The following is a 25,652-nucleotide window of genomic DNA, read 5'->3' on the forward strand; positions in this document are numbered from 1 at the left end:
TAAAAAAACGGTCAACTGTGCGTCGAGAGTTTCACGCCATGGGTTTCCACGTCCAAGCAGCTGCTCCCAAGCCTCATATCACTAAGCACAATGCCAAGTATTAATGCAATGGTGTAAAGCACAACACTAGTGTCCAGTGGACCTGTCAAATTTTTAGGATTCGGCAACGTTCTCCAAACCTGAATGCTCCGAATTTGATTCCCCTCGGCTGCAGAAGTTGGAGTCCTGGAAAATAAGGATACGGCCATCCTGGCAGTCCTAGGGCTTCATCCAACCTCTGCAGCAGCGGGGAATCAGATGCCGAGCGTTCGGGTTTGGACAACGTGGCTGAACCCGAAGAGTTTGACAGGTCCGCTCAGTGCTACACACCACCACTGGTTTTGGAAGCAAGGGAGATGTGTTCTGTGGGGTAACAGATCACATATGTGGAGGTCTAAGAATATTACCTGCCTGACTGCATTGTGACCACTGGAAAGTTTGGGGTAGAAAGGAAATCCTATGGGGTTGTTTTTCAAGGTCGGCCTAGATCCCTTAGTTCCAGCAAAGAAAAACCTTTGTTATCCATTGTTCCAAGACATTCTGGGCATTTGTATGCCTTTAACTGTGTAGGAGCAGTATGGGGAAGGTTCTTTTCTGTTCCAGCATGACTGTGCCCCAGAGCACAACGCAAGGTCCATAATGGATGGGTGAGATTGGTGTGGAAGAACTTGGCCCACACACAGCACGGACCTCAAAACTGGCAAAGAACTAGGAGATAAACTAGAGTGATCACGGCCCTCTCGTCCAACGTAGTTTTCAGGACAGCTGGGTGTGTGGTAAGCCCCCGCGGCTATGGCCGAGGTACAGCTGGTCACTTGCCAGATGGTAGAGTGTGACATGTATTTGTACTGAGCAGTGCACCTGCCGTGGCCCGGGTGTTGTGTGTGCAGATGTTATGTGATGCTGGGAGGCTTCTGGTGTTTTGGGGTAGTTTTGTCACAGTGGCCAGGAGTGGCGGTACTCACCCCCAGACACACGGGTACTGGTCCTTTGGTAAAATAATAGTGAGGTGCAAAGGTGCAGGTGCACCACAAGAGATGACAGAGCCCAGCACGTAAACAGGAGTTGAACTTTACTTAAAATAACTTCAGTGCAATACACAATATATGAAGAAATCTGCTCACAGGTAATAGTGCAAAAATTGCAGCGATATCCTAGGTAGACTATAGAGGTAGACCTGAGATGGTAGAAAGAAGAAGGGAAAGGCTTGTGTGTTATAGGAGCCCTTGCCTACTTAGTAACAGGACTCTGCCGGGATGTGTGCTAAAGAATACTTGAAAGAAGAATCCTAAGACTCACATATCGATATGTGTATAGATACGATCGCCTTCTGCCTACAGTTTGGAGACCGCCATGTGAGGTAATACGAGTCCCTGTCTCTAGGTCAAGCTCCCGCTGAAGATTTCCCCGAGTGTGTGTCAGTAAGGTACTTCGGCCCTTAGCACTTTGCCTTAGTGGGGATCAGTCCCTCTGTCTTTCCTTAGGAGGTGACCTGACTGAAAGTATCCTTGGCGTAGACAAGGGTGGTCCGAATCTTCTGGTAATCTCACCTCTAAGGTTTAGCACTGCATACTAGTGGTTTTAGAATCCATACAGAACTGGCTCCAGGCTAAGGGCCCTATTCCATGGGCCGATCAATAATGTAAACGAGCGCTGATCTGCTGGGCCTATTCCACGGCTGATGATCGTTTAGCGAGGGCTGCAGGGACATCGTTACCGATGTCCTTGCAGCCCTTGCAGCATACATTACCTAGCAGGGCTTCTCTCCGTCTCCATCCCAGTCCCGCTCGCAGCATCAACTCCGGAGCAGCCTGACGGAGCTGTCAGACTGCTCAGCCAATCACTGGCCGTGGCGGTCCTATAATTGGCTGAGCGGTCTGACAGCTCTGTCAGGCGGCACCGAAGCTGCTGCTGCGCACGGGACCGGGATGAAGACGAAGCGCAGGAGAAGTCCTGCTAGGTAATCTATGCTGCTTGAATCGTTGGTCGCCCCCCGTGCATCGCTATTCTACGTAGCGATGTGCGGTGGGTGACCGATGATTTTAGGTTTGGGCCTAAATAAACGATCGTTTTCTCTATTCCACCGAGCGATAATAGGCCGAATCAGGCCGATTCGGCCGATTATCACTCGGTGGAATAGGCCCCTAAGACTTAACTAGACTAACAACTAACTCGCAAAACAGGAACCCCTCTCCTATAGGGCTGTGTTACAGGAAGCCGGAAGAGTAGAGAGAGGGGAGAGTGTTGTTTGTCTGCACCTGTAATTGCCTGAGAGAGCTACATTCTGACAGGCAGTTTAACTTAGAGACCCCCATAGTGGGACACTACACACCTGTTAGACAGTTGGAGACTCAGGCAGAAAGGCTGTAACAATACTGCAGCAAAACACAGCGCTGACCTCTACAAGTGGCAGGTTGTCAGGGTATTTTGGCATCATGGTGTTAAAGTAGAACTCTGGGCAGGACCACTTTTTTCAAAATGCCTGGGGAAGAGGTGGGTAAAAAAAATAACATCTACTTACCTCCCCGGCTCCAGCACTGGTGCCTGCTTTCTGGATTAATGACAGGTCTTGGGACGTGATGTGGCAGGCCCGCTCAGCCAGTCAGCATCTATAGCAGTGTCCCACCTCCCGCTGAATGGCTGAGCAGGCCTGCCATGTCACATCCCAGGTCCCATCACTAGACCAGAAGGCCTCCGGGGGCAGGAGCAGCAGAATTCGGGCACCAGCGCTGGAGTCAGGGAGGTAAGTACATGTTATTTTTTTCACCCACCCCCTCTCTGGGCATTTTGAAAAAAGTGGTCCTGCCCGGAGTTTTCCTTTAAGTATTAGGCAACAAGGTTAGTGATCGGAGTACGGTACTGTCTTGAGGTTTGTAGCATCCCAGGAGACAGGCCAAACATGGTGTCAAATTTATAAAGGGACATTTGGCACAACTCGCAGTATACAAGACACATGCCGCACCATCACTATTGTATACATGCACTATTGTTTACTAGAGTGTTTGACCAGGGGTAGCATGCAGTTTAAAGGAGAACTCTGGCTGAGGTGATTTTTGGCAGAATGCGAGGGGGGATGAAAGAAGTAACATGCTCTCACCTCCCCCGCTCCAGAGATGGTGCATGTCCCAGGTTCCCGCTCAGACCCAGAAGCGTCCGGGACCGGGGGAGCTGCGGGATACCGGCACCAGTGATGGAGCAGAAGAGCATGTTACTTCTTTCATCATCCCCCTCCCCAGCACTCTGCTAAAAATCACCCAGGCCCAGAGTTCTACTTTAACCAGCAATAGTTTACAGTAGATTATTTTAGAATGTTACCACCATGTACAGTTGCTATATGACGCTAATAGGGGTTTCCCACAATACACATCTCCGTGCCTGGTATAACCCAGAGGGATTATTTGTTAGGAATATCTATTTATAATGTACACACTGCTTTGTATTTATCACCAGGCATTGGGTCTGGCGGAAAGGAATATACATTTCCTTTATATTTCTTGTTGTCTACTCCAAAGTTTTCTTCTGAATACGCCGGTATCCTGTAGAGCATCCTGAGGATATGGACAGGAACTCAGGATAATGAATCTGAACAATATTAGCCTGTCCCCGGCGAAAGACAAAGAGCTGCCAAGTGGCATAGGGGAAAAAATACCGAATGAAGGGACAGGGTATTATTATTATTATTATTATTATTATTATTATTAATAATTATAATAATAATAATATTACTGAATGGTATCACAGGGGGGCATTATTACTCTATGGAGGCACAGGGGGGGCATTATTACTCTATGGAGGCACAGGGGGGGCATTATTACTCTATGGAGGCACAGGGTGCATTATTACTCTATGGAGGCAGAGGGGGCATTATTACTCTATGTAGGCACAAGGGCATTATTACTCTATGTAGGCACAGGGTGCATTATTACTCTATGGGGGCACAGGGGCATTATTACTCTATGGAGGCAGAGGGGGCATTATTACTCTATGTAGGCACAAGGGCATTATTACTCTATGTAGGCACAGGGTGCATTATTACTCTATGGGGGCACAGGGGCATTATTACTCTATGGAGGCAGAGGGGGCATTATTACTCTATGTAGGCACAAGGGCATTATTACTCTATGTAGGCACAGGGTGCATTATTACTCTATAGAGGTACTGGGGACATTATTACTCTATGGAGGCACAGGGGGGCATTATTACTTAATGGACACACAGGGTGCATTATTACTCTATGGAGCCACAGGGTGCAGTATTACTCTATGGAGGCACAGGGGGTGTTATTACTCTATGGAGGCACATGGGGCATTATTACTCTATGGAGGCACAGGGGGTGTTATTACTCTATGGAGGCACAGGGGGTGTTATTACTCTATGGAGGCACAGGGGCATTATTACTCTATGTAGGAACAGGGGCATTATTACTATATGTAGGCACAGGGGCATTATTACTATATGTAGGCACAGGGGCATTATTACTCTATGGAGGGAGAGGGGGCATTATTACTCTAGGGAGGCACATGGGGCATTATTACTCTATGGAGGCACAGGGTGCATTATTACTCTATAGAGGCAGAGGGGGCATTATTACTCTAGGGAGGCACAAGGTGCATTATTACTCTATGGAGGCACAAGGTGCATTATTACTCTATGGGGCACAGGGGCATTATTACTCTATGGAGGCAGAGGGGGCATTATTACTCTAGGGAGGCACATGGGGCATTATTACTCTGGAGGCACAGGGGGGCATTATTACTCTATGGAGGCACAGGGGACATTATTACTCTATGGAGACACAGGGGACATTATTACTCTATGGAGGCACAGGGGCATTATTACTCTGGAGGCACAGGGGGCATTATTACTTAATGGAGGCACAATGGGCATTATTACTCTATGGAAGTGCAGGGGGCATTGTTACTCTATGGAGGCACAGGGGACATTATTACTCTATGGAGGCACAGGGTGCATTATAACTCTATGGAGGCACAGGGGGTGTTATAACTCTATGGAGGCACAGGGGACATTATTACTTAGTGGAGGCACAGGGGGCATTATTACTCTATGGAAGTACAGGGTGCATCATTACTCTATGGAGGCACAGGGTGCAGTATTACTCTATGGAGGCACAGGGGACATTATTACTCTATGGAGGCACAGGGGACATTATTACTCTATAGAGGCACAGGGGCATTATTACTCTGGAGGCACAGGGGGGGCATTATTACTCTATGGAAGTACAGGGGGCATTGTTACTCTATAGAGGCACAGGGGACATTATTACTCTATGGAGGCACAGGGGGGCATTATTACTTAATGGAGGCACAGGGTGCATTATTACTCTATGGAGGCACAGGGGGCATTATTACTCTATGGAGGCACAGGGTGCATTATTACTCTATGGAGGCACAGGGGGTGTTATAACTCTATGGAGGCACAGGGGACATTATTACTTAGTGGAGGCACAGGGGGCATTATTACTCTATGGAAGTACAGGGTGCATCATTACTCTATGGAGGCACAGGGTGCAGTATTACTCTATGGAGGCACAGGGGACATTATTACTCTATGGAGGCACAGGGGACATTATTACTCTATAGAGGCACAGGGGCATTATTACTCTGGAGGCACAGGGGGGGCATTATTACTCTATGGAAGTACAGGGGGCATTGTTACTCTATAGAGGCACAGGGGACATTATTACTCTATGGAGGCACAGGGGGGCATTATTACTTAATGGAGGCACAGGGTGCATTATCACTCTATGGAGGCACAGGGGGCATTATTACTTAATGGAGGCACAGGGGAATTATTACTCTATAGATGTACAGGGGGCATTATTACTTAATGGAGGCACAGGGGCATTATTACTCTATGGATGTACAGGGGGCATTTTTACTCTATGGAGGCACAGGGGACATTATTACTCAATGGAGGCACAGGGGGCAATATTACTCTATGGAAGTACAGGGGTCATCATTACTCTATGGAGGCACAGGGTGCATTATTACTGTATGGAGGCACAGGGGCATTACTACTCTATGGAGGCACAGGGGACATTATTACTCTATGTAGGCACAGGGGGCATTATTACTCTATGGAGGCACAGGGGCATTACTACTCTATGGAGGCACAGGTTGCATTATTACTCTATGGAAGCACAGGGGGCATTATTACTCTATGGAGGCACAGGGTGCATTATTACTCTATGGAGGCACAAGTTGCATTATTACTCTATGGAGGCACAGGGTGCATTATTACTCTATGTAGGCACAAGTTGCATTATTACTCTATGGAGGCACAGGGGCATTATTACTCTATGGAGGCACAGGGGAATTATTACTCTATGGAGGCACAGGGGGCATTATTACTCTATGGAGGCAGAGGGGGCATTATTACTCTATGGAGGCACAGTGGGACATTATTACTCTATGGAGGCAGAGAGTGCATTATTACTCTATGTAGGCACAGGTCGCATTATTACTCTATGGAGGCAGAGGGTGCATTATTACTCTATGTAGGCACAGGTCGCATTATTACTCTATGGAGGCAGAGGGTGCATTATTACTCTAGGGAGGCACAGGGTGCATTATTACTCTATGGAGGCACAAGAGGGCATTATTACTCTATGGAGGCTGAGGGGGCATTATTACTCTATGGAGGCACAGGGGGGCATTATTACTCTATGGAGGCAGAGGGTGCATTATTACTCTAGGGAGGCACAGGGGGCACTATTACTCTATGGAGGCACAAGATGCATCATTACTCTATGGAGTCACAGAGTGCATTATTACTGTATGGAGACATGGGGCATTATTACTTTATGGAGGCACTGGGGGCATTATTACTCTATGGAGCCACAGGGGGCATTATAACTGAATGGGCATTATTACTCTATGGATCCACAGTGGGTATTATTACTATATGAAGGCACAGTGGGGGGAAATAATAAATAATGGGGGCACATGGTGCATTATTGCTCTATAGAGGCACAGTGGGTATTATTGCTATATAAGGACACAGGGGGCATAACTCTACGAGGTATACAAACATAGTAAACAGTCCATGCTATTCTCCCCTGCCAACCACCTTTTTTGTTCTTTCTCCAGCCTGTGTGAGCTGTCCTCCAAGGTTTCACTTCCCCCTGTCCACTCTTTAAGCAGCTGTCTAATACTGTGAGAGCAGAATGTTTATTTGATGGTCTTATCTTTCTTTAGTAGCAGCGGAATGGTACAAATATCTAATGAAGGTTATTTAGAAAGTTGCTTCGCTTTTCATACAGGAAGCAAAACAACAATAGATAAAACTGCAAATGTGTACATAGCATATAATGTTTATTGTCTAGTATATATTGTATATTGCCTAGCATATAATGTATATTGCCTAGCATATAATGTATGGCGAGTGATATGTATAGTCATTGAGAAATATATCAATCTATTACGTTTTTTTCTTTTTCTTTCTACAGTCTTTTTCAACAATGGAACATAAAACAAACCAGATGCGTCTGCTGCGAGGTGAGTCTCCAACTGCATTTGGTATAACTTGACATTAAAAGAGTGTTTCTAAGTATCGGGGATAACAAGATGATCGGTGATTGGACTGGTGATCACCACATCGCAGGTTTAGTGAACTTGTGGTACAAGAAGATGAGCAGTTACTTTAATGCAAAGTAGTACAATTTACTTAAAGGGAGCCTGCTGCTATGTCCCTGTAGCCCCCTACCTCTTGTTTCTGTCACATCTTGTTATCTTTGTATGTTCTGCGGTTTTTAAGAGATTTCATCCAAAATAATATTATGTAAATTAGCTCCTTTGGTGCCCTGGGGGCGTTCCATCTTCCCCCTCCCCCTTCCCGCCCCCTTCCTGACTGACCAGTAAGCCGACAAGTGTAGTCATAACTGCATAGCTGCAAGCACTGTTAAAGAGACATTTGCAGAAACTGGGAGGCTACCGGGTTCTGCAAATGATGACAGCTCAGGAGGCCCAGTGTATTGCAGGAGCAGGTCACGGGGCCCTCTGATGCAGCAGGCCCCGTAGCAGCTGCTATGACTGCTACAGTGGTAGTTATGCCCCTGGTACTATGGAAACTTTTAGGGTCCACTTTATTCAAGTTGTTATTTGCATTCTGCACTCTGAATATTATATATATATATATATATATATATATATATATTTTATTTTTTTTTTATTATTATTATTTATTTATTTTTCTTCAGTTAAAAAAGTCTTTTAGTTGTTTTTTTTTTTACTTTGATTTATTGGATTATAGGCACTTACTACGCTAAAATCGTCAATTTGAGGATTATGTTGTCTATAAACAATGAAAATTATGTGGAAAAAAGGGTGACCTCTGGCAGTTTCAGTAATATTCCCAGGAGACTTGGCTGTATGTGAACATTAAGTCAAGATGGATGATTGTGATATCTCCTGGGAGATGGCGATGTATGTTATTGTTATGTATATTATTCCATTGGGAGACACTACGTAAACTTTGGTTTCATCATTTTTCGTTCTCTAGTTTAGAGGAGTGGAGTCAATGTGCGAAATGCAAAAATTCTAGGACAATCCTGGATCGAGTCGTCTGCATATTGTCAGGGCTATATGGTGACTTGAGTGGTGCAACATCAGGTGTAAGGGTCCTATTACACGGGCGATCAATATTGTAAACGAGTGCTGATCTGGTAGATCGAAGCTCGTTTACTGGCTCAATAATCTTTTAGCAAGGGCTGCATGGACATCATTAGCGATGGACAGTAGGACAATTAATACATAACTTTTACTATAGTGTCATTGAAATCATGGTCCACAAAAATACATACACCAAAATGGTGCACTATATACAGTGATGCTTCCTCCTGGATGCTCCTCCTGCACAGGGGAAGGGTGTTCACTGTGATATTTGTATGTAAGAGACAGGGAGAGGGGGAGGGGGGTATTGTGCTCCCTATACTACAGATGCTTGTTGACTCTTGCTGCCTTTTAGGGAACCCACCTCCTTAATAGGGTGGCCCCAACCACCATGAGAGTCTCTTACCTAGTCCAGGTGCCCAGGAGAAAACAAAAAACAGAGAAGGAAAAACAGACAAAGAGTGTGATGTAGTGACAAGTAAATGTACAAAACACCTAAAAACCTCTTAAAAAATCAGCAGCGATAAACTGATACATATATGAACAGTATTGGTCCGACGCGTTTCTCCGGTTTCTATATAACGGATTCATCAGGGAACACTGTAGGCACTCATAACCAGATGTGCCCTAAGCCATTCATTGCTGGTATCAATAAAGACCTGTTCATATATATCAATTTATCGCTGCTGATTTTTTAAGAGGTTTTTGAGTGTTTTGTACACTTACTTGTCACTACATCACACTCTTTGTCTGTTTTTCCTTCTCTGTTTTTTGTTTTCTCCTGGGCACCTGGACTAGTTAAGGGGCCTATTCCACGGAGCGATAATTGGCCGAATCAGAGCGATAATCGGGAAACGATCAGCCGATCTTTTAGGTTCAGACCTAAAATCGTCGTTCGCCACCAGCGCATCGCTACAGTGGAATAGCGGTGCGCGGCAGCGACTGACGATTTCAGCTGCATCATACATTAACTGTCCAGGCTGCAGGTCTTCTCCTTCTCCCGATCCCGCGCGCCGCAGCAGCTTCTGAGCAGGGCTGTCTGAACTGACAGACCGTTTAGCCAATCACTGGCCAGAACTGCCGCGGCCAGTGATTGGCTGAGCGGTCTGTCAGTTCAGCTGCTGCGGCGCGGGACGGGAGGAAGAAGGAGAAGATCTGCAGCCCGGACATGTATGACACAAGGGCTGCAAGGACATCGGTAACGATGTCCCTGCAGCCCTCGCTTAACGATCATCGAGGCCAATCTAGCAGAGACAGGTCACCTCCAAAAGTGTTCAAATCTTTGTGCTACTGTACTGACACGGTGTTTATAGACCATGTGAATGGTGTGTATGGCCGATTGGCTGAGCGGCCAGCAGCCTGTCAGTGTAGAGACCGGAACATAAGGCAGAGCTGCAGACATTGGGGAAGGCCCCCGAGAATCGTAGTAAGGTGAGTTAATACTTTATTATTTACGCTAAAGGCAAGGGCTGCACGGACATCGCTGCTGATGTCCGTGCAGCCATTGCTGCTCGATAGTTGGCCCGTGTGATTGCTCAGTAAACTAGGTATATGATCCGGCCGTGTAATAGGAGCCTGAGTCTTACTCCTAAGCATTGTATACTGGGACTCATGGGAGATTTGCTAATAGATGTCTATACAATGTGGGCGATTCAGCGAGTATTCTATCATACTACAAAAACTGTTGCTTCAAAGTGGATACAAATCATGCCGCCTACTCCTCTGGCATCTAAACATAGAATGAATGTAATAATAAGACTAGCAGGTTTTCCAAAATCCACTACAGATGTTCCTCAATGCCGTCTTGACGTACTTTAATAACGGCGGACGACCTCAATAAACATAACCCATACCCACATTATTTTTTTTAGAATTCTTGGCAGTATTTTTTTTATTTTGGCAGTTGTATGGAAGCAGCTGGTGGTCACTACTGATTATCGCTAATGTCCGTGCTGCGGAGCGCCCATTCATCCGATAATCAGACCGTGGAAAAGTGCCAAGAACATCGGCTGATTTGATCTTTTGTGTGGCCGTAAAATTCATTGTTATCTCTCTGTGTGGATAAAGTGGTCGACAATAATAACTACACGGACAGCCATTGTTCATGCAGCCCGGCCACACTATTGATTGCACGTGAGCGCCAATGTCGTATGTGGCGCTGTTTTGTTTTGAATATATTTTGCTTCATTAATCATAGTCACAAAGACTTTCTACAGTTCACATATATAACCACATAAAAATTAAAGGTGTTATCCAAGATTAGAAAAACATAGCTGCTCTCTTCCAGAAACAGCACCACCCCTGTCATCAGTCTGTGTGTGGGATTACAGCTCAGTTCCACTGATGTGAATAGAGCCAAGTTTTATTACAACACACAACCAGTGTGGCTGTATTGTGCTAATCCTGGATAAACCATTTAAGTGATTACAGTGCAGTTACATTTAGTGACTCACATAGGGGCGGCTTCTATTATCACAGTGGCTTTCCTGGCAATGCTTCATCTCTGCAGAATCTGCCAGACAAGCCTGCACCACCATATAAAAAGTCGGTCCTCTCTACATATAGTATTCAGGCCTTGTAGAATCTGAGTACAGAACCGCAGGGAATGATTTATGGCTTTAGGACAGGAGAAAAGCAGTTACAATCCATTTGTCTCCACTCTTAATACTCAGATGTGAGGCTTGATGGCACTGTCTAGTATTTATGACTCCATTGGCTCCAAAGCACATCTGTCTACTAATGTTCAGTAATTTACATTTGTTTCCTCTCTGTCACATTTGAGCCTATGAAAGTGTGTTGCATTTGCACTGGGCGAAGTCTATGTAGGCTTCCAACAGGCATTCTTTGTGAATCCATATAGTAGTTAGGCCTCTCTATCTCCATAAAGTAGTTAAGCCCCCTCCGTCTCCATAGAGTAGTTAGGCTCCTTTCTCTCCATATCGTAGTTAAGCCCCCTCTGTGCATCCTTATAGTAATTAGGCCCCTCTGTCTCCATATAGTAGTTACGCCCCCTCTGTGCATCCTTATAGTAATTAGGCCCCTCTGTCTCCATATAGTAGTTACGCCCCCTCTGTGTATCCTTATAGTAATTAGGCCCCACTGTCTCCATATAGTAGTTAGGCCCCTCTGTGCATCCTTATAGTAATTCGGCCACTCTGTCTCCATATAGTAGATAAGCCCCCTCTGTGCATCCATACAATATTTAAGCCCCCTCTGTGCATCCATATAGTAGTTAGGCCCCTCTGTCTGCATATAGTAGATAAGCCGTCCTCTGTGCAGCCATATAGAAGTTAAGACCCCTCTGTGAATCCATACAGTAGTTAGGCCTCTCTGTCTCCATATAGTAGTTAGGCCCCTCTGTCTCCATATAATAGTTAAGCCCCCTGTATGCACCCATATAGTAGTTAGGCCCCTCTGTCTCCATATAGTAGTTAAGCCCCCTGTATGCACCCATATAGTAGTTAGACCCCTCTGTCTCCATTTAGTAGATAAGCTCCCTCTGTACATCCATATAATAGTTAACCCCCATCTGTGCATCCATATAGTAGTTAGGCTCCTCTGTCTCCATATAGTAGTTAGGCCCCTCTGTCTCCATATAGTAGTTAGGCCCCTCTGTCTCCATATAGTAGTTAGGCCCCTCTGTCTCCATATAGTAGTTAAGCCTCCTCTGTGCATCCATATAGTAGTTAGGCCCCTCTGTCTCCATATAGTAGTTAGGCCCCTCTGTCTCCATATAGTTGTTAAGCCTCCTCTGTGCATCCATATAGTAGTTAGGCCCCTCTGTCTCCCTATAGTATATAAACCCCCTCTGTGCATCCATATAATAGTTAAGCCCCATCTGTGCATCCATATAATAGTTAGTGCCATCTGTATCCATATAGTAGTTAGGCCCCTATGTCTCCATATAGAAGTTAAGACCCCTCTGTGAATCCATACAGTAGTTAGGCCTCTCTGTCTCCATATAGTAGTTAGGCCCCTCTGTCTCCATATAATAGTTAAGCCCCCTGTGTGCATCCATATAGTAGTAAGGCCCCTCTGTCTCCATATAGTAGTTAGGCCCCTCTGTCTCCATATAGTAGTTAGGCCCCTCTGTCTCCATATAGTTGTTAAGCCTCCTCTGTGCATCCATATAGTAGTTAGGCCCCTCTGTCTCCCTATAGTATATAAACCCCCTCTGTGCATCCATATAATAGTTAAGCCCAATCTGTGCATCCATATAATAGTTAGGGCCATCTGTATCCATATAGTAGTTAGGCCCCTCTGTCTCCATCTAGAAGTTAAGACCCCTCTGTGAATCCATACAGTAGTTAGGCCTCTCTGTCTCCATACAGTAGTTAGGCCTCTCTGTCTACATATAGTAGTTAAGCCCCCTGTGTGCATCCATATAGTAGTTAGGCCCCTCTTTCTCCATATAGTAGTAAGGCCCCTCTGTCTCCATATTGTAGTAATATATAGTTATATATAGTGGGTGTGTCCATTGCATTAGTGGAAGGAAATTTGCCATTAGAAAATGACCTATTTACTGTAGCGACACGCCTATCTTCCAAATTTGCGCACACCCTAAAATAACTAGATCCTCCTTCACAAGGCCTGAAAGCGTCAGGGGCTTGGCCCTGCCAGACCCGCTTCTTTATTATCTAGCCACAGTGGTAACAAGAATGCTACGCTGGTTCTGAATGGGTTAAGCAAAACTCTGGGTGCGTGTAGAGTCGGTTCTTGCAGATACACAACTTTCATCCATGGTATGGATTAGTCCCTCAAGGTTTCCCTGCACACGTCTGTTAGCATTGTCACGTGTTGATTGTACTACGGTAACGATCTGTTGAGCTCAGTTTCACAGGGCACCTTTACTCACTGCAGAAGGTCCCCTGACACCTATAATGTACAGTCCGGACTCTTCTCCAGCAAGGTCTTCGGAGGCTTTCCCTGGAGTGCAGTCGGAGAAGCCTTTGCTCTTTAAACGGTTTTGGACGGCCTCTGCACTTAAAAAGTTTCAAGATTTAGTCCCTGTAACTAATAGGTCCAGTGTAGGGATGGTCCAAACCTGCTTCGGTTCGGGTTTGTACGAACTCAAACTCTCGGAAATGATTCCCGCTGTCTGCTCGCTCCGTGGAGAGGGTGGATACAGCCTGAGGACCGCCTGGAAAACTGGGATACAGCCATAGCCATAGGCTGTATCCCAGTTTTCCAGGCGGTCCTCCCGCTGTATCCACCCGCTGCACGGAGCAGGCAGACAGCGGGAATCTGATGCCGAACCTTCGGGTTCATACGAACCCAAACCTCGGCAGGTTCGGACCATCCCTAGTACAGTGCCTCAGCTGTGCCGGGTGTCCCATTATTACCATTCCAAAGAGCTTTGTGTTGACGCCTCTCCCCCGAGACACACCATCTCTCTCATATACACTCTTCTTCTTTCCTCCTCTAAACCTCTTCCCTATTCCGGCGTTCCAGAAGGGTTGATACTGTCGAGATGGTATAGAGTCCCTACTCTCCTACACTCTTTGTACCCAAACGTATCGGCCACTTGCTGGAGGTGTGAGTCGGATCAGGGCTCCATGATGCATATTTGGTGGTCCTCTTCCCGCTTACAACCATTTTGGTTAAGGGTGGAACGCTTCCTTCTGACGCCCTCACACATAGTGATCCCCGAAGACTGGAAATGCACTGAGGCTCCATCGATAACAGAGTGGTTGGCTGAGGTGATGTAATACAGCAAAAGGGTGACCCATCATGGACCGTGACCTTGTAGTTTTCATGGTTTTCTGGATACCCCAGAGTATCGTAGCCTCGGCACATAGACCTTATTATTTCCCTCTTAGTTTTGATAACAAATATCTAGTATAGACCTCTTTTCTATGTTTCGTTCTAGAGGACCACATTCCCTCCCCTGTCCAGGTTGTGTGTTGCATATGATAGTCCTAACAGAGTGGCCTATATGGGTGGTTTATCTGGCTGATTAAGAATTAACCACTCCAATTTCCACCCCAACCCACATTTGGCTCTGCCAACAAACCCAAAAGTCATGCAGGCCTCCCCTTATGGGTTTTTGCCCCTTTTTGTAAGGCCTAGTTGGAGTACAGTGAAAGTTGACACCACAATATATACATAACACAAGTACACACGAGCTGTTGCTCATTACTCAGCCTCCGTCTCCTATGGGATGAGCCCATAGAGCGTGCGCACAATTGTGTCCCATACAGAGAATAGGATCTGGAAATGTTCATTGTGTCTATGTCCATGAGGCTTGCTTTGTCAAGCATGTCACTAAATGCTGTTAAAAACAACTTAGGCAAGATGGCCGCCCCCATAACAATGTGCAACAAATAAAATAAAATAAAAAAAATTACAATCAGAAAATAGAGACAGGTGTTTTTTTTTTTTTGGGGGGGGGGGGGGGGGATTTCGAGTATTTTATCCTCAGTCTGTGGGGGTATTATATCCATAATCTAGTGGGAGGGGGCATTATATCCTTAGTCTGGGGGGGCAATATATCTGCTTTTTTAAAAAAAATACTTTATTAAAGGGGTTTACCAGCAGTAGAACAACATAGCCTCTTTCTTCCAGCGACAGCACCAGTCTGCAGTTTGGGTGCAGGTTTTGCAACTCGGTTCCATTAAAGTGAATGGAGCTTAATTGTAAACAGCACCTGACCTGGAGACAAGAGCAGTGCTGTCTCTGGAAGAAAGTGGCCATGTTTTTCTAATGCTGGAGAACCCTTTTAATTATAGTTAAAGAGTTAGGGCCCTAATCCACGGGCCGACCAGGGCCCGATCAACGATGTAAACGAGCGCCGGTTTGCTAGATTGGCGCTCGTTTACTGGGCCTATTCCACGGCCCCGATTATCGTTATGCGAGGACTGCAGGGACATCGTTACCGATGTCCTTGCAGCCCTTGCACCATACATTACCTGGCAGGATCATCGGCTGATCGTTTTCTCTATTCCACTGAGCCATAATCGATTATCGCTCCCATGGAATAGGCCCCTTGGTGCCGGTATAGAACTCAAAATTCTGTTATTGTGAGGTCACTATATAGAACATTGTTTGATTTCTTTTTCCCACGTTGAATAATATACCGTTATATACCGTACGTCCTTCTCTGTCTCCTCAGTATGCCTTCTCCTGTGGATTGGGATCTCAATGTCTGGAGCGCAGGACACAACAACCGCAGCAGGTACAACTACATGGTTGCAGTGTAATATAATATAAGGACTTTGTTCAGGTTCTATACTTATATGATGTGAGAATCAGGTAATAGCAGTAATCACATCTCATTGTCTCATAGATACTCCATCTGCGGCTGCTACTAATGCGGCAGGAAATGCGGCTTATACTACACTACCACAGAACCAGGCCACTGTCCCAGTAAGTATGATAGATGTATAGGAGCCAATAATAACACTACCCCCCAGGGAACGGCCACTGACCACTGCAATGTACATGGACGTCACTTCATAGACTCTATGTTGGTGGGAACAGAGTACTTGGGAACAGAGTTGTTTTTATCTTTTAAGCCCTGTGACGGTATCGGATGGCTTGAGGGTCTTCACGAGGTGCGATCCCCCATTGGCTGCAGAGACAATGGGGCAGCACAGACGTTGGTCATGGGGAGGTTCTCTCGGGGGACACCCTGGTACAGTATCTTGGCTAATGGCTTCTTGGGGTACCTATATGATGGGTTACATTTGAAGCCGAGACAATGAGTGTTTCGGAGTGCGTTGCAAACACCTCTGTTTTGGGTCTTTAGAACTTGCTGAACCCAAACGGTTTGACGCGTTCCCCCAACATTACTGAAGAGCAAACGCAACCTTATACACGCTCGGGAACAATGAACATTAAGTATTAGATGAAAGTGCACGCAGGGCAGAGAAGACATCACCAGACAGTGGCTGTTACCTGAGCTGCCCCATTTAGGACCCCCAATCCCCCTGTTCATCCATTTGGTCAATGGTCGCCCACTCATCTTAGTGAGCCCCATGTTATACAACGTTTTCCCTGTAGCATTTCTCTGGACATCCCTATAACAGATACATTTGAGTTATAGCATTAAAGGAGAAGTCCAGCAAAAATGTTTATTACAGTATTGTATTGCCCCCCAAAAGTTATACAAATCCCCAATATACATTTATTACGGGAAATGATTATAAAGGGCTTTTTTCCCAGCACTTACCACTGCATCAAGGCTTAACTTCCTGGATAAAAATGGTGATGTCACTTCCTGGATAAAAATGGTGATGTCACTTCCTGGATAACATGGTGATGTCACTTCCTGGATAAAAATGGTGATGTCACTTCCTGGATAACATGGTGATGTCACTTCCTGGATAACATGGTGATGTCACTTCCTGGATAAAATGGTGATGTCACTTCCTGGATAACATGATGATGTCACTTCCTGGATAACATGGTGATGTTACTTCCTGGATACCATGGTGATGTTACTTCCTGGATAACATGGTGATGTTACTTCCTGGATACCATGGTGATGTTACTTCCTGGATAACATGGTGATGTCACTTCCTGGATAACATGGTGATGTCACTTCCTGGATAACATGGTGATGTCACTTCCTGGATAACATGGTGATGTCACGACCCGACTCCCAGAGCTGTGCGGCTGTGGCTGCTGGAGAAGATGATGGCAGGGGGACACTGAGGGACACAGGGCACTGGAGGGACACTGAGCATCCCTCTGCCATCATCCTCTCCAGCAGCCACAGTCTGCACAGCTCTGGGAGTCGGTTCGTGACATCACCATGTTATCCAGGAAGTGACATCGCTATGTTATCCAGGAAGTGACATCGCTATGTTATCCAGGAAGTGACATCGCTATGTTATCCAGGAAGTGAAGCCTTCATGCTATAGTAAGTCCAGGGAAAAAAGCACTTTATGTGCATTTCCCGTAATAAGTGTATATTGGGGATTTGTATAACTTTTGGGGAGCAATATAATATGTTAATAAAAAATTTTGCCGGACTTCTACTTTAAGTAACATGTTTATTACACATATAACCATGGTGGATTCCGGCCACTACCCAGATGAAACAGTTCCCGATACTGAGGTGACTGTACATGCAGAGGTATAATCCTCATAGATCACCATAATAATGTCTATAACGCTGTTACACTAATGTTATTCCTCTCTTCTCTTTCAGGGAACACCCACTGGTGCCACTATGATGACAGTAAGTACACTACCTGTTAAAGGGGTACTCTGGCAAAAATCTCCAGTCTTCCAGTACTTATCAGCTGCTGTATACACAGCAGGAAATGGTGTATTCTCTCCAGTCGGACACAGTGCTCTCTGCTGCCACCTCTGTCCATGTCAGGGACTGTCCAGAGCAGCAGCAATTCCCCATAGAAAACCTCTCCTGCTCTGGACAGTTCCTGACATGGACAGAGGTGGCAGCAGAGAGCACTGTGTCAGCCTGGAGAGAATACACCACTTCCTGCAGGACATATGTGGTGTAGCCCTATGGATGACCAGTCACTTGCCAGATGGTGCTGTGTGACACCACCACAGTAGTGGTTGGTTGAGCCAGATGGTAGGTTGTCATGACACCAGTGCCAGTGGGGCACACAGGTATGGAGGCACACCTGCTTTTATTTTACAGTGAAGCGCTATACCCTTTCCCCTGTGGTCGGGGCCTGCCGGGCTGTGAGGGGGTCCCCTGGGTACTTATCACGGTGGTCCAGAGTGGAGTTGTGGCCCACCCGGAGTATCGTACTGCCACCCATAGAAAGGGGAGATTACCCAAGGATGGAGTAGTGACTGTGACAATAATCACTGAGTCCTGTTATCATGAATAAAATCTTCTTTACTGCCTTTGGAGCAGAAGAGCTGTGCTGGCTTGGTCATGTGCTGAGAAGCAGAATGAGCTGAGAATAGTAGAGAGGAGTTTGTGCTGCAAGTTCAGAGTAGTGGAGAGGCGTCTGTGCTGAAAGTCCCAACCCAGGGTAGAAGTGTGCTCTGCCGGAACTTTAGAAGAAGAAGAAGTAGAATACTGAAGAATACTTGAGAGTAGAAGTATACTTGTGCCCATGTTTTGACCTTTAATGTCGCTGTACCACCTGTTGCCCTACAGTGTCGGGTAACCCGTCCTGTCAGGATGACACAAGCCCCAGACCTTGTTACCTGAGTTGAGCAAGGTGGCCAAATTACCTGGTTACACCTGCGCTGCAAGATAGTGTATGTAGGCTTGTAGCAACTTTGCTCTATCCGGATCAGTTCCTCTCGTTTCAGGATACTGTCCTGCACCTTTAGAGATGTTCTCGACGTGGGTTGGGGTGATCTCTGACTTGACCTCTCCTGAGTGGTTTAACATTGCATAGTTGGAGTAAGCGTTGGTCTTAAGAAAAAATTCTCTGCTCCTCCCATGTGTGTCTGTCTACTACCACAATCCCGACTAGACTACACTGGACTGACTAAGTGTGGGTGTGTGTTTCCTCTCTCCATCTCTTTAAGTAACATGTCTATTACACATAAAACAGAGTAGATTCCGGCCAGTGCCCAGATGAAATGGTTCCTGATACTGATTTTATTGTAGATCATATATCGCCATAATAATGTCTGATTCTATAATGCTGTTACGCTAATGTTATTCCTCTCTTCTCTTTCAGGGAATGCCCACTGGTGCCACTATGATGACAGTAAGTACGCTACCTGGTAAAGGGGTGCTCTGGTGAAAATTAATTTTTGTCAGATCGACTGGTATCAGAAAGTTATACAGAGTTGTACATTACTTGTATCCAGAAATCTTAGGCCTTTCAGTACTTATCAGCTGCTGTATGTGCTACAGGAAGTGGTGTATTCTTTCCAGTCTGACACAGTGCTCTCTGCTGCCACCTCTGTCCATGTCAGGAACTGTCCAGAGCAGGAGCGATTTTCTATGGGGATTTGCTGCTGCTCTGGACAGTTCCTGACATGGACAGAGGTGGCAGCAGAGAGCACTGTGTCAGACTGGAGAGAACACACCACTTCCTGCAGGACATACAGCAGATGATAAGTACTGAAAGACTTGAAATTGTTAAAGTAATTTAGAAATCTATAACAATGATAAACATTCCTGACAAAGAAATGGGGGATGGGGAGATGATTGGACATACAGAGGTTTTAGAATATTTATTCTCATAGAACATTATATTGCAATCTGACTTCTATAACTCACTGTAACCGTAATGGTATTTTTCTCTTCCCTATCAGCCACCTTCTAATACCTCTATGATGGTAAGTACGCTACTATTAGAGCACCACTATAGCTGCTGGTCTTTGTTCAAGCAACCTTATAAAGTGTTTATGTGGGGGTAGAGGAAGAGCGACAGAATCGGAGTCAGACCTATTAGAAAAAAAAAATCATAAAAGGCCTAATAGTGTATACATTAACCCCATCCTAGAACATAACATAGGGGTTCTCCAAATGTGCCATGCTGCCCCAAAAACCACTCCAGCAAAATCTGATTGAAGCGTTTAAGGGATTCAGTGAAAGGAGAAGGACCTGAGACTGACAAATCGGAACCCCCACACTGTGACCGCGGGGGTCCCTGACAGACGGATGAGTAATACTTACCTTAGTATCAACAATCAGCATACAGATACAGTGATATCTGCCGCAAATCCCGTATGTGTGAAATCTGCAGCAGATCCTGGATGTGTGATTGCATCAATCTGCAGTAAATCCTGTAGGTGTGATTGCATCAATCTGCAGCAGATCCTTTATGTGTGATTGCATCAATCTGCAGCAGATCCTAGATGTGTGATTGCATCAATCTGCAGCAGATCCTAGATGTGTGATTGCATCAATCTGCAGCAGATCCTGTATGTGTGATTGCATCAATCTGCAGCAGATCCTGTATGTGTGATTGCATCAATCTGCAGCAGATCCTGTCTGTGTGATTGCATCAATCTGCAGCAGATCCTAGATGTGTGATTGCAGCAATCTGCAGCAGATCCTGTATGTGTGGATGCATCAATCTGCAGCAGATCCTGTATGTGTGATTGCATCAATCTGCAGCAGATCCTAGATGTGTGATCGCAGCAATCTGCAGCAGATCCTGTATGTGGGGATGCATCAATCTGCAGCACATCCTGTATGTGTGGATGCATCAATCTGCAGCAGATCCTGTATGTGTGATTGCATCAATCTGCAGCAGATCCTGTATGTGTGGATGCATCAATCTGCAGCAGATCCTAGATGTGTGGATGCATCAATCTGCAGCAGATTCTGTATGTGTGGATGCATCAATCTGCAGCAGATCCTGTCTGTGTGATTGCATCAATCTGCAGCAGATCCTAGATGTGTGATTGCAGCAATCTGCAGCAGATCCTGTATGTGTGGATGCATCAATCTGCAGCAGATCCTGTATGTGTGATTGCATCAATCTGCAGCAGATCCTGTATGTGTGGATGCATCAATCTGCAGCAGATCCTAGATGTGTGGATGCATCAATCTGCAGCAGATTCTGTATGTGTGGATGCATCAATCTGCAGCAGATCCTAGATGTGTGATTGCATCAATCTGCAGCAGATCCTGTCTGTGTGATTGCATCAATCTGCAGCAGATCCTAGATGTGTGATTGCAGCAATCTGCAGCAGATCCTGTATGTGTGGATGCATCAATCTGCAGCAGATCCTGTATGTGTGATTGCATCAATCTGCAGCAGATCCTGGATGTGTGATTGCATCAATCTGCAGCAGATCCTGTATGTGTGATTGCATCAATCTGCAGCAGATTCTAGATGTGTGATTGCAGCAATCTGCAGCAGATACTGTATGTGTGATTGCATCAATCTGCAGCACATCCTGTATGTGTGGATGCATCAATCTGCAGCAGATCCTGTATGTGTGGATGCATCAATCTGCAGCAGATCCTGTATGTGTGATTGCATCAATCTGCAGCAGATCCTGTATGTGTGATTGCATCAATCTGCAGCAGATCCTGTATGTGTGATTGCATCAATCTGCAGCAGATCCTAGATGTGTGATTGCAGCAATCTGCAGCAGATCCTGTATGTGTGATTGCATCAATCTGCAGCACATCCTGTATGTGTGGATGCATCAATCTGCAGCAGATCCTGTATGTGTGATTGCATCAATCTGCAGCAGATCCTGTATGTGTGGATGCATCAATCTGCAGCAGATCCTGTATGTGTGATTGCATCAATCTGCAGCAGATCCTGTATGTGTGGATGCATCAATCTGCAGCAGATCCTGTATGTGTGACATCAATCTGCAGCAGATCCTGTATGTGTGATTGCATCAATCTGCAGCAGATCCTAGATGTGTGATTGCAGCAATCTGCAGCAGATCCTGTATGTGTGATTGCATCAATCTGCAGCAGATCCTAGATGTGTGATTGCAGCAATCTGCAGCAGATCCTGTATGTGTGGATGCATCAATCTGCAGCAGATCCTGTATGTGTGGATGCATCAATCTGCAGCAGATCCTGTATGTGTGATTGCATCAATCTGCAGCAGGTCCTGGATGTGGGGATGCATCAATCTGCAGCAGATCCTGGATGTGTGATTGCATCAATCTGCAGCACATCCTGTATGTGTGGATGCATCAATCTGCAGCAGATCCTAGATGTGTGGATGCATCAATCTGCAGCAGATCCTGGATGTGTGATTGCATCAATCTGCAGCACATCCTGTATGTGTGATTGCATCAATCTGCAGCAGGTCCTGGATGTGGGGATGCATCAATCTGCAGCAGATCCTGGATGTGTGATTGCATCAATCTGCAGCACATCCTGTATGTGTGGATGCATCAATCTGCAGCAGATCCTGGATGTGTGATTGCATCAATCTGCAGCAGATCCTGGATGTGTGATTGCACCAATCTGCAGCAGATCCTGTATGTGTGGATGCATCAATCTGCAGCAGATCCTGGATGTGTGATTGCATCTATACAAGTGTATCTCTTTGGTCGTCCAGAAGTTGCGCGGTTTGCTACTAGAGCACAGATATGGCAGCTGGAATACGTCTCTTCTTCATCCTGACAACCATATAAATTGATATAAATTGTTCACAAATCTTATCAATGTCGTTACAGATAAATTGTCACCTTATTAACTGCTTGGGCGACCAGTGTTACACAAACCAATCTGCAAATTCCACCAATCTCACCTGCCCTTTTTACTGTGCGGTAAGTCTCATACAGTAGATTGCAACTTTAAATCCATCTGTACCCAGAACCCATCTCTGCATCTTTGTATTTGGCGCCCGCAGAACACCCTCCTTAAAGGGGTACTCTGCAGAAAAATAAGTGTGTTTAAATCAACTGGTTTCAGAAAGTTATACAGATTTGTACATTACTTCTATTTAAAAATTTCTTCCGGTACTTATTAGCTGCTGTATGTGTGGTATTCCACCACAGGTGTTACTAGTCTATACACCCCTCGCAAAAGCCTCTACTACAAGTAAACGCGGTAATAAAGTAGTACCTACGTTTTACCACTAGACGTCGCTATTATTTGTATATTGCACAGCTTCCAGTCTTCCAGGACTTATCAGCTGCTGTAAGTCCTGCAGGAAGTGGTGTATTCTTTCCAGTCTGACACAGTGCTCTCTGCCCAGAAGCAGTAGAAAATCCCCATAGAAAACCTCTCCTGCTCTGGACAGAGATGGCAGCAGAGAGCAGGTGGCAGCAGAGAGGGATGTCACTAGCCAAGAGGGATGTCGCTAGCCAAGAGGGATGTCACTAGCCAAGAGGGATGTCGCTAGCCAAGAGGGATGTCACTAGCCAAGAGGGATGTCGCTAGCCAAGAGGGATGTCGCTAGCCAAGAGGGATGTCGCTAGCCAAGAGGGGTGTAACTAGCCAAGAGGGATGTAACTAGCCAAGAGGGATGTCGCTAGCCAAGAGGGGTGTAACTAGCTAAGAGGGATGCAACTAGCCAAGAGGGATGTAACTAGCCAAGAGGGATGTCACTAACCAAAAGGGATGTAACTAGCCAAGAGGGATGTCACTAGCCAAGAGAGATGTAACTAACCAAGAGGGATGTCACTAGCCAAGAGGGATGTGACTAGCCAAGAGGGATGTCACTAGCCAAGAGGGATGTGACTAGCCAAGAGGGATGTCACTAGCCAAGAGGGATGTCACTAGCCAAGAGGGATGTAACTAGCCAAGAGGGATGTCATTGTCACTAGCCAAGAGGGATGTCACTAGCCAAGAGGGATGTAACTAGCCAAGAGGGATGTCACTAGCCAAGAGGGATGTCACTAGCCAAGAGGGATGTAACTAGCCAAGAGGGATGTCACTAGCCAAGAGGGATGTCACTAGCCAAGAGGGATGTAACTAGCCAAGAGGGCTTATTGAGGGGCAGGTCACACTACTCACTTTGCTCATTGTATGGACAGTAGATTAGTTACTCTCCATTTCTTCTCTTGCATTTTATACAGCCAACCCCAATAGTCTCAGTGTTAGTGACGCCATACTACGGCACTACCTCTTATTACACACTGTTTTATTTATTCTGTATGCAGCAAAGATATCGCCTGAAAAAAAATCTGTGTCTGAAAGCAGATCAATCCATTGTATTACCACTAGCTGATATATATTACTGGTATATAGTACTGGTATATAGTACTGGTATATAGTACTGGTATATAGTACTGGTATATATTACTGGTATATAGTACTGGTATATATTACTGGCATTCATTACTGGTATATAGTACTGGTATATATTACTGGCATTCATTACTGGTATATAGTACTGGTATATAGTACTGGTATTCATTACTGGTATATAGTACTGGTATTTATTACTGGTATAGAGTACTTGTATATATTACTGGTATATAGTACTGGCATTCATTACTGATATATAGTACTGGTATTTATTACTGGTATAGAGTACTTGTATATATTACTGGTATATAGTACTGGTATATATTACTGGCATTCATTACTGGTATATAGTACTGGTATATATTACTGGTATTCATTACTGGTATATAGTACTGGTATATATTACTGGTACTTATTTATGGTATATAGTACTGGTATTCATTACTGGTATATAGTACTGGTATTCATTACTGGTATATAGTACTGGTATATATTACTGGTACTTATTACTGGTATATAGTACTGGTATTCATTACTGGTATATAGTACTGCTATTTATTACTGGTATATAGTACTGGTATATATTACTGTTACTCATTACTGGTCTATAGTAGTGGTATATATTACTGGTACTCATTACTGATATATAGTACTGGTATATATTACTGGTATATAGTACTGGTATTCATTACTGGCATATAGTACTTGTATATATTACTGGCATATAGTACTGGTATTCATTACTGGCATATAGTACTGGTATTCATTACTGGTATATAGTACTGGTTTATATTATTGGTATATAGTACTGGTATTCATTACTGGCATATAGTACTGGTATTCATTACTGGTATATATTACTGGTATATAGTACTGGTTTATATTACTTGTATATAGTACTGGTATTCATTACTGGCATATAGTACTGGTTTATATTACTGGTATTCATTAAAGTTTTTTATAACTTTTTGTTGTTGTTGTTGTTCTCATTCCAGTTGTATCGTCAAAACAATTCCCGTTTCGAGCCTCGATGTGATCCTCATTGCTTTCACAACCTGTGTAATAATTCAACACAAAATGGATGCTCTATACGTTGCTGCAATTTAACGGAGTGCGCACTTGAAGTAAATGGTAGGAGCTCCCATCTTCTTACTGGTTCCTGTGACATTCTCTTAGGGCAGGAAAGGCTCGCGTTGCCTACCTGGAAAACCCCTTTACGTTTCGAATTAAAAGTGAAATAGTTTTTTTTAATTAATCCGATAGGCACCCAAGGTAACGGCACAGTTAGGACGAGCACAGCGGTTATGAGTACAGCTACTACCACAACCACCACCATCACTACAATTCTCTACGGTGTAAGTATTAAAGCGTCACCTCATCCAACCAGGGGGGTTTGCAGTTAAAAAGACAGTTGC

The 25,652-nt window shown here is 45.1% G+C and overlaps 2 long non-coding RNA genes across 2 annotated transcripts; both read left to right on the plus strand.

Annotated features, from left to right (window-relative positions):
• The first annotated feature begins 7,505 nt into the window (after positions 1-7,505).
• On the plus strand, positions 7,506-16,035 carry LOC138793929 (uncharacterized). The gene is made up of 3 exons (XR_011363372.1): positions 7,506-7,556; positions 15,781-15,843; positions 15,955-16,035. It is a non-coding gene; the product is annotated as an uncharacterized lncRNA (long non-coding RNA).
• A 3,253-nt stretch (positions 16,036-19,288) lies between these two features.
• LOC138793930 (uncharacterized) lies at positions 19,289-25,276 on the plus strand. The gene is made up of 4 exons (XR_011363373.1): positions 19,289-19,318; positions 19,872-19,895; positions 22,719-22,811; positions 25,233-25,276. It is a non-coding gene; the product is annotated as an uncharacterized lncRNA (long non-coding RNA).
• The last annotated feature ends 376 nt before the right edge of the window (positions 25,277-25,652 follow it).

Source organism: Dendropsophus ebraccatus, chromosome 5 (assembly GCF_027789765.1).
Source record: "Dendropsophus ebraccatus isolate aDenEbr1 chromosome 5, aDenEbr1.pat, whole genome shotgun sequence".
NCBI classification, from domain to species: domain Eukaryota; kingdom Metazoa; phylum Chordata; class Amphibia; order Anura; family Hylidae; genus Dendropsophus; species Dendropsophus ebraccatus.